The sequence below is a fragment of the Neolamprologus multifasciatus genome, chromosome 23, assembly GCF_963576455.1.
Source record: "Neolamprologus multifasciatus chromosome 23, fNeoMul1.2, whole genome shotgun sequence".
NCBI classification, from domain to species: domain Eukaryota; kingdom Metazoa; phylum Chordata; class Actinopteri; order Cichliformes; family Cichlidae; genus Neolamprologus; species Neolamprologus multifasciatus.
Window position 1 is genome coordinate 17,920,545 of NC_140460.1, and position 10,264 is coordinate 17,930,808.

At 37.5% G+C, this 10,264-nt stretch overlaps 1 long non-coding RNA gene across 1 annotated transcript; it reads right to left on the reverse strand.

Annotated features, from left to right (window-relative positions):
* Positions 1-3,210: 3,210 nt before the first annotated feature.
* On the reverse strand, positions 3,211-8,966 carry LOC146491326 (uncharacterized). Its single transcript, XR_014872436.1, has 4 exons — positions 5,640-8,966; positions 5,127-5,165; positions 4,881-5,036; positions 3,211-3,592 (listed from the first exon to the last, which is right to left on the reverse strand). It is a non-coding gene; the product is annotated as an uncharacterized LOC146491326 (long non-coding RNA).
* Positions 8,967-10,264: the final 1,298 nt, after the last annotated feature.

Here is a 10,264-nt window from a genome sequence, read left to right on the forward strand (position 1 = left end):
GGTTCAGATTCTTCCTCATCATATTCATCGTTTTCCATTACTTCATACTCTTCTTCAGTTTCCGCAGCGGGTGATGTGGGGAATTCTTCAGAGAAAGAACTAGCATGTGGTCCATATGCTTGATCTTCATCATTATTTTCCTCCTCGTCTGAAGATGAATCATCCTCATCCTGGTCGTTCTTTTCAACAGCTTGGTTAAAAATTAGCTCACAAGCCTCTTGTGCAGTAAAGAGCTTCTGCCTCTTCATTTTGCTGCTTCTCTCTCCCAGAGTAAAACAAGAAATGCCCAAAACCTGTGGCAAAAGAGCTTTTTCCCGCCTTTTTTTTGTTTTATTTTATTGTGTCTGTGTCTTGGTGTGTGTGTGTGTGTGTGTCCCCATACATCAAAGATCAAAGATGTTTTGGAAAGGAGTATGGTGTTTACCCTAATGCACCACTTTGTACTGAGGGGTCATTTTTGTCCACGAGGACAGCAGGTGTTATAAAATCCAATAAAAACAAGATAAATCAAATTACTTAAAACTTATTACAATCATGCATAGCATAATACTGAATGACTTCTGTTATTTTCAGCCCATTTGATGAATAAAAAACACATTTTTGATAGCAAAAGATTTCTTTAGAGGACAAAAATGACCCATGGACAACACAAGGGTTCCTTTTGTTAAGAGTCCTTTTGTTAAGAGTCCTTTTGTTAAGAGTCCTTTTCTTTTTAAAGTTCACTTTTAAGGCATTCCTCCTTAAAGTCCAGCTCCATACGATGGGGAAATATGTCCATAATCCAAAGAGGGCAAAGTGGGGGAAAACAAAGAATGGTCCTACCGGCTTGCCACTTCAATATGAAGACGATCAATTCAAGGGGGGGGGGGACCTGACCTGTAGGCCAGAAAAATGTCCATTAGCACATCAAGTTCAATTCATTTTACCAGTAATCAAATACATTTTTCTGCAGTTCTATGCAACAATGCAAATCATGAATTATCATCATCAGTCACAAATGTTCAACAGTTAAATTATTAATCATCTGGGCTACGTAGCTTAATCCACACATTCCAGTAGCGTTCACTACAAACAAATACGAAAACAACAATAAAGAAAAACAATTGTCTAACAGACAGCATAGCCGAATTTAAGGTAACACATAACAATAATCATTCAATTGCACTTTGTTTCAAAGTAAGCCCATTTAAGTGCTTAAGTAAATAAAAGTGTTCAAAAACAGCTGTTTTTGAACCGGAGTTCTGCTCGCGGTGGGAACGCCGCCGAACAAAATCATTTTTTAATCGCGGAAACGATCGACTCATTACTGAGAACTAAAAGGTTGTTATTGGCAGATATTAAGGACACTTACCGCTGAGGTGATACGATTTTATAGATGAATTGAGGGGAGAAAACGCTTTGTTTTCCAACGCCGTTCTTAACGCCATAAGCTTACAGCCACAGCAGGAGTCGAACCCGCAAGTATCCCTCCACAGCCGGTTTTCATACTTGCCGCGAAGTGGAAGGAGCAAATCAGGAGAAGGGGATCAAATCAGCTGACATGGGTCTTGTGACAGTGCGTAGTTGATATGGGTTACACTTGTTTTTAATGAAACTAAGATGATTGTAGCATACCTTTCCTTCTTTTGGGTGGAGGGAAATGAGACGCATTAGACTGTCCCAAACTAAGACAGAAAAGATAATGATTTTAACAGAGTTTATGACAACAGCTTTCCCTTTACCACAGTCCTCAGTAAGTCTGTGAGCCTCACTATACAGAGCCTAATGCCAAAGTAATGACATTTCATGCACTGAAAAAAAATTGGAGTGACATTTACTTAAAAAAAGCTAGGTAACTTTTTCCACACAGAAAGTGCTTGTAATCTTTACTCGGGCTATTTCTAAGTAATATTTACTTACTAGAACCATCTATTTTTTATGTGAAATACACAAGTAAATTGCACTGGCAATACTCATCTATAGATTGTAACTTTTACTCAGAATACCATTGCATCCAATTATAAAACCCAAGTGAACATTGCTGATATTTCTTTGGGTTTCTTACTCATCTTTTCTTTGTTATATTCTATGTAATTATTAAGTAATATTTATTATGAATGTACTAGTTAATATTAATCGAACAGAATAAATATTCTTATTATTCTATTAAATAATAAATCAATATTTTCCAAAACAAATATTTGCAGCTTAAGGGACACTTTTATTTCACAGTTGAAATGCCATAGATATATTTAAAATATCTACATAACATTATAACCACAAAAAACATGGCCATAGAACTTCTTGCTCACAAATTTCAAACAGAGCATATACACATATACAAAAAATAACATGCTATTCAAAACTCAGTGTGCACTGTCCCCTTTCTTCTAATCAACTTTCAGAACACATACATCAACTCTGTCCATTAACAGTTGCAATCACTACCTTTGCAGACATTCTCAGAACGTTCAGGACAGAAAGAACTTGTATAAAACTGAGCAACACTTGAAATTACTTTCAGAAAACAGACAAAATGCAAACAAATTAATTGTGCTGGACAAAAGCACAAATAACACTGGAACCCTCACGCTAAAAGTTTCTTGTGGAGAGACTGGACCTTTGGTGACATTTTAAGGATGTCAAGCTCAAGAAACAGCTTCTGAAATACCTCAAACGTATATTTCAGTTTCAGTGGGTAACTTAAGTTGACAGCATAGATGACACCCATGAGCAGGAGGCAAGCGTTTGTCACACTTCCGCAGTCCTCCAGAATTTCTGTCCCCTCAATGATGACCGACACGTTCACAGGATCTTGGTTTTCCTGTGCCACATTGGGATGGATTACGATGTTCTTCATCATGTGATTACTGCAGTCCTCTTTCAATGCTTCTTGGCTGACATCCTGTGAAAACAAACAAACCACAATTAGCAATAACTAGAATAGATTCCAAGTAAAAGAAAAGGTTAAGAGAAAAAAATGTAAAAATAAAAAAGAGGTATACTCAATTTAGTATACTCAAATCAAACAATATTCATATGGCACTTTTCATACGTAAAGTTACAGAACGTGCTTCACAGAGGCTGACCCTGAGACAAAGAAAATCACTTTTGCGGGCCATCCAGCCTGGAGCTGTCCATGGGACGGCACGCGTGTTGGTAGACCAGAACCATTAAATCATTAAAATAGGTTATAAAGGTATAATCAAATTAAATACTCTTTTGCTCATAAAATAAAGTTAATAAGTGATCGTTAAATAGTCAGAAAAAAAATCAGACAAAAGGCAAGTTAAAGTTTAAGGCAGATAAGATGAAGATTAAATATGATTTAAAAAATAAAGGGTAAGAGCATAAAGATTTAAGAAATTAGTTAAAAGCCTGATTAAAAATATTAATCTTGAGTCTTTTTTAAAAAACATCACGAGTGTAGAGAATCTTTGACCTTCAATATATCATCACAAGTGAAGACCAGATTATAAGGTTAGACAATGATTTTAATACAGTCATTATGATCATCAGATACCTGATGGTCTTTGATCAGCTCCTCTCCACTCTCTCCAAGATACTCAACTAAGCAACAAATGATAATGTCCCTTCTGCCATCGACATGATGCTATTAAACCTAAAAAGAAAATTTATTGCAGAAAATACACAACATAACATATGTAACATACATACATAACAGCACATACAGATGTAAACAGAAAGTTACCCATGGAGAATGTAAGCCTGCAGCTACATTCTAACGTTGTGAAGTGTGCAACTTAACATGAATTTCTCAACGATGTGTGTTAAGACAAGAGTCCAGTGCATGTCATAATCTGTGGGTCCAGAAACTGTCTCTGCCCAGTGAGGAAAGTTTTCTGCCTCATCACTGGACATGCAAATGAATTTTTCGCAACATATCAGTACCTCCTATCACAATATTAACCAGTCAAAAACAGGAATTCCCACACACAAGAGTAATATTTTGGGAAATAATTGTATTGGAGTCTATGGGCAGCAGGAAGGGATCTCGCTGCACTCAGAGGGTCACTTTGAAAATTCTGTAAATTTCTCTGCTTTTGAGCGCATATTAAGGGAGAGATGACAGGTTTGTATACACTTGTAGAGACAATCATGTGCATAAATTGTTAATTGTGGCCACAGTGTCAGGATCAGGAGAACATTTTCAGTTTATGATGAAATCGAACGATTTTGATTGAAATTTGGACACATGCTGCTGGCCCGAGCTTTTTTGGTTTCTGTGGTAGCACACCCCCACCTCCACAATGGCTTCATAGGTGCACTGGAACAATCCTTCCTAAAACGCATAAAACTGTCGTTTACAAAGACGTGAAACTCACCGAGTGGTCAGGAGTGTTCACTGATATGTTCACACAAAAATCGCTGCAAAAGATACTTTCCAACTGGTTTTTATTGTAGTTTTTGTCCAACTCCATTGACTTGTATTAGATGTGCTGTGATGTACGGTATTAGTCTGCCGCTATTCTATTCTATTATTCAAGCTCTCGGCGGAAGAATGTACAGGTGTGCGTTTGAAAAAAATAGGTCCACAGTTTTACAACAAATGGTAAAACACCTGTTGGAAAGCATTTTTTGCAGCGATTTGTGTGTGAACATATCAGTGAACACCCCTGACCACTCGGCGAGTTTCACGTCTTTGTGTGAAGCCATTGTGGAGGTGGGGGTGTGCTACCACAGAAACCAAAAAAGCTTGGGCCAGCAGCATGTGTCCAAATTTCAATCAAAATCGTTCGATTTCATCATAAACAATCTGAAAACAAAGCTTTAAGTGTAAAATAACAAACTTGTCCTTTAAATAAGAGTGATACATTCTCAGTGTGTATGACCTCATCTTTTCCATTAGATTATGTAATTAAAATAATTTAAAATTTTACCTTATTCAGTGAGTCCAACATTGGTTTTATTTTGGTCCCTGCAGTCCCGCCCTTCCTTCGAAATATCTCCAGGAGTTTGGTGGTGTACCTGTCCAATCTGGACAAAAACGTTCGCTCCAGATGAATTGTGGTTATTCGCTTAAACTCCTCTTTGATCTGAAATGAGAGAATTCAAAATTAAACCAAACTGCCACACAAAGAAATTATGTGACAAGTTAAACCTAATCGTTACTAATTTGATCTTACCTTGTGGAGTTCAAATTAGCAGTCAGAAGGTCCTATGTTCTGGCTCTGGTGGAAAAAAGGTTATCTATATGCTTTTCAACTAATTTCTACTAACTCAAGGATGCACACTGATATAATTTATTATTTTTTTTTTTACATATGTCAGCTCGGTGTCAAATTTAAAACAGGTCAATATAAAGACTTGAGTGAAATAGAGTGCGTACATATTTTTTTATTTTTTTTTTCTCAAAATACACCTCATGGCAGCGGTGCAGCAATTATTTTAAACTGGACCGTGGTCGTTTTATTCACAAAGACGTTAGTTAAGGCAGCAGGCGTGTGTTCTTTAGGTGGCCATCTAAGCTGTAAAGTGCTGTGGGAAATTCTGGACATACCTCCTGCCAGGAAAGTTAGTCAGCAAATCTAGCAGTAAAAATACACTATTTGCTAGCGCAGCTGCTTTCAGTGCGGAGAAACTGACTTAAGTAGGTGAGCCAACAGGAACGTACAAAGTTTGTTCCGCTTAAAACTTACATTCATGGTTCCACTTCTTCCCGTTTCCGTCAAGTCTGCCAACCGTCGAAATGTGGACCATGGTATGTCTGAAGAAAGACCGCTCAAATGTGGGGAGGGGCTTTGACGTCATGCTCCGAATGCAGAGAAGGTGGCCATATTCACTGATGTCACTCCATTACATTTTACTTGGAAATATCAACCAATTAAGCCAATGAATTGGTTTAGTGAATATTACTTGGCTCGAATGATTCAATTTACATACAAAACTGAGGACACATAATTACAAACAATCCTCAAGTAATGCACTACAAGAAAAACTGCTATTTTAAAGTAATAGCACTGAATTTGTATTTTTTTGTAAAATTTATATAGCTAATTGAAATAATAATTACAGGGCCAAAAAAACATTTTTTTCAGTGTGTCTGTCCTCCTGAAGTCATGGCACAACAGTAATTTGGTATGTGTTCAACAGCTTTGAGCTTGGGTGTAGAAGCTGCTGCCTCTGCACTGAAACATCATCCTGTGTGGCAGTTTGGTTTAAGGCTTCAGTCTGCAGTCATTCACACATCTGAGTCGGTTGCTTATCCTCGGCCACACCATGTTTGTTACTGTGTGTAAATATTATTGCGTTATACAGATGTGATGTTGAGAATTACTCATTTCATTCTACCTCTTTAGCCCACTTCATCTCTGCTTGCTCCTTTGGATTTTCTTCCTGTGGACACGTGGGCTGTCTTCAACTCCTTCCAGCTCTTCGTGGTATACAAGAGGTTTTATTGTCCAAATCCAACAAGTCCCTGGCAGCTCCTGAAAACTGCTCAGCTTCTTCTTTGATTTATGTCCTTCAAATCCAAAACCTTGACCTCTGTCTAAAACTTTCTTATCATCTTTTCTTTATTTAACCAGTTAGTGCCAAATCTTCTTTTAACAAGTGTTTAAGAAGAGTTTTTCATAACTCTGATCTCTCATGTTACTCAGATTTTAAACCCCAACATTTCTAATCTGTAATTTATCAAAATAAAAGCCTAAAAAATGTTTACACTTCCAGCAGCAGAGACAAATAAAAAACTGTGCTGGGCGGTGCCGAACTGAGGTGTAAAACTATTTACACGACTCACTAGAACAAAACTTAGTAAGAATAAAGAGTGGGAAAACTGGTTATTACGTGCTGTCAAGCAATTTGTTTGTTGCCATTCTAATTCTCCCTCACCTACAAAATGAAATTTGAATCATTAGAATGAACTTTCGATTAATATTTCAAACTAGGGATGCACCGATACCGATACTGGTATCGGGTATCGGGGCTGATACTGTAAAATGTGTGCGTACTCATACTCGTAAAAGTTAACCGATACCATGAACATGAAATAATACTAACTTATTTCATTAATCAGAGGGTGGCATGTCATTTCTGTTGTAGTTTTTTAGATTGGCCACTAGGGGGACATCCCGCGCTAAACAGGCACAGGGTTAGGCAAGTGAGACTGGCGGCTCCAGATAAAAAAGAGAAACTGGAGGCTGCTGAAGCTAGGCTAAGCAAAATGTCAGCAGTGTGGACCGGAACAGCCAACTTTAACTCAGGTTTTGGAAAAGCGATGAAAAATGTCAAGAGAAAATCCACGGGCAGTTTAAATAACAGAGGCTCTGACTCATTTTATCGCTCTGGATGACAAGCCAATGCCGGTCGTGGAAAACATAGGATTGCACCGTCTTCTCAGCATACTCGAGCTGCGATATGAAATTCCCAACCGCCCATACATCAGGGAGATAATGGTGCCAAAACTTTCTGAAGAGGTAAAGACAAGCAGTGTGTGCGCGATGTCAGTCCTTGGTTTAACGGCACAGTGGACTGATAATCCACGGGCAGATGAGGAGTTCATCAATGCCAAATACTTTCGTTATTTTGTTTGTTTGTTTGTTTACAATATGGACACTCTGCAATAATTTAAAAGTTTATTTTATTCTCAAACCTAATTTGTATTTATTTTATTCCAAACAGAAGTGTTTATTTATTATTCTGCTAGCTCGAGACAGTGCCAATAGTTCAGTGATATTTTGTTAAATTACAATGTGGAGACTCTGCAATAATTTAACAGAAGTGCTTATTTTTCACTTGAAATTTTTTTGTGGTCATTTTTATTAAGATTTATTTTTTATCGGCAGAGAATAAAATAAAACCTGTCTTCCAATTCATTGCATTTGTGTGTGTGTGTGGTAGAAGTATCGGTTTTTGTACTCTGTATCGGCAAGTACTCAGATCCAAGTATCGGTATCATATCGGTTTGTAAAAATTGGTATCGTTGCATCCCTATTTCAAACCTTTATTTATTCACTGACACATGAATAAAATACAATAGGATAAAATAATTTTTCACATTTTTCTCACAGCAATGAAAATAGCAGCCAGTAAACTGGAGCTCGTTACTTTTTTTGTGAGTGTGACTGCACCGCACTGGCACAAAGCCTTCAGATTAAAAAAAAAACTCAAACAAACAGTAAACTGAGTTTAATAGTGGAAACAGCAAAAATCCTACATTAATAATAATCAAGTCATGTTTTCTGAGAACATTAGCGAAGCATAGACACCCTTTTTTGTTATTGTTACTTTTAATAATAAAACTTTGATAAAGCTGGATAATTTGTTCCATTTTTTTTGTCTGTCCTTTGTTCACATCACTCACATCAAGCATGCTGTGCAACAATGAGAAACGAGGCATGCGTCAAACAAAGGGGGTGTGTCCAAATGAAGCCCGCGTCGTTCTTCAGAGCACCAAACAAGCTGTTGAACGGGCCTTCGTGTGATCTGCGTTTAATAAAGTAACTGGCCGGAAATATTCAACACATTCACGCAGCTTCATCACGCCATCATCACTAAATACGAAGTGATGACGGCGTGGCATGGGTAAGCTGGGAGTTTTAATCATCTCTCTGGTTTTTTAGAACTGTTACTTAATATTTTTGACACAAACGGCCACCATCAACGTGAAATAAATATGTAACCACATAAAACCCCTGTTCACCAGTGTTTAACAAAACAAAGGCAAATACTTACCACAGCCAAACAACTGCACTCTGTGCCATCTCCACGGAAAATAACACTTCCGTCTATCGTCTGTGAAGGTTCCCAGTCATCCAGGTCATCGTAGTCAAAGGAGCTTGCAAAGAAAAGCGTCTGGACTTCTTTAAGTTACTTGAAGACGTTTCACCTCTCATCCGAGACTCTCCACCATTTGACCTTAGAACTGAAGAAGCTTCTCGGATGAGAGGTGAAACGTCTTCAAGTAACTTAAAGAAGTCCAGACGCTTTTCTTTGCAAGCTCCTTTGACTTCCGTCTATCATAAAAATATGTTTGCCTAAGAAAACTAAATAGTGCCTGATAACTTTTACTCCTTAAATTAAGTGAATCACTTTATTCTATTTAATATATTTATTCATTTATTTCATTTATTTATAAAGCATATTTAATAACAAGAGTTGAGCAAAGTGCTTTACAACATAATAAATAAACAATAAAATTAACATCAATAAGAAAACAAGAAAAATCGAGAAAAAAAAAAAGGTAGCTCTCATGCAGTATAGAAAGCCAAAGAGAAAAATATGTTTTAAGATGGGATTTAAAAAGAGTGACAGTTGGGGGCTTTCTAATATGAGAGGTAAATCGTTCCACATTTTCAGTGCCACAACCGCAAATGCCCGATCCCCATCTATGAACCATTCTAGACTTGTGTAAGGTAAGGCGCAAATGATCACTTGATCGAAGGGCTCTAGAGGGCATATAAAGCTGCAAAAGGTCAAACAAATAGTCTGGTGCTGGCCATTTAGCACTTTGTAAGTCAAAAGTAAGATTTTAAATTTAATTCTAAAACACACTGGAAGCCAATGAAGAGAGGCAAGCACCGGGGTAAGATGTCGGTGTCTCTTCACACGGGTCAAAAGGTGGGCAGCAGTGTTTTGTACAAGTTGGAGCCGTGCCAGACTGGACTGACTGACACCAACATATAGCCAATTACAGTAGTCCAGTTGCGAAAGGATGAACACATAGATTGCTCGTTCCAAGTTTTTAAGGGATAAAAACAATCTCACCTTAGATAGGAGCCTTATTTTAAAAACAGACCGCTGAACAATTAAATTAACTTGTTTCTTAAATGTGAGTTTGTTATTCAAGAAAACCCCCAGGTTTTTTACATGTGTTTTAACAACAGATGCTAAGTTATATAAATCTAAATCTGGGGCATTAGAGTTATAGCTTGGTCCAGAAATAATTATTTTAGTGTTGTTCTCATTAAAGGTAAGAAAATTTGAGACCATCCAGGTTTTAACTTCATCAAGGCATTTGAATAATGATTCCATGGGAGTGGAGGTGTTTCTATTAAGCCAAAGATAGATCTGGGTGTCGTCAGCATAAGAGTGAAAACAGATGTTATGTTTCTTAAAAATTAGGCCTAAGGGTAGCAAATAGATTGAAAAGAGAATTGGGCCTAATACAGAACCCTACGGGACACCACAAGTAAATGGAGCTGTGGATGAAGTAAAATCATCAAGGCTCACAGAAAAAGTCCTCTCGGAGAGGTAGGACCTAAGCCATTCCAAAAGGGATACCTTTGATACCACATTGCTCCAATCGCGAGATCATAATGCTGTG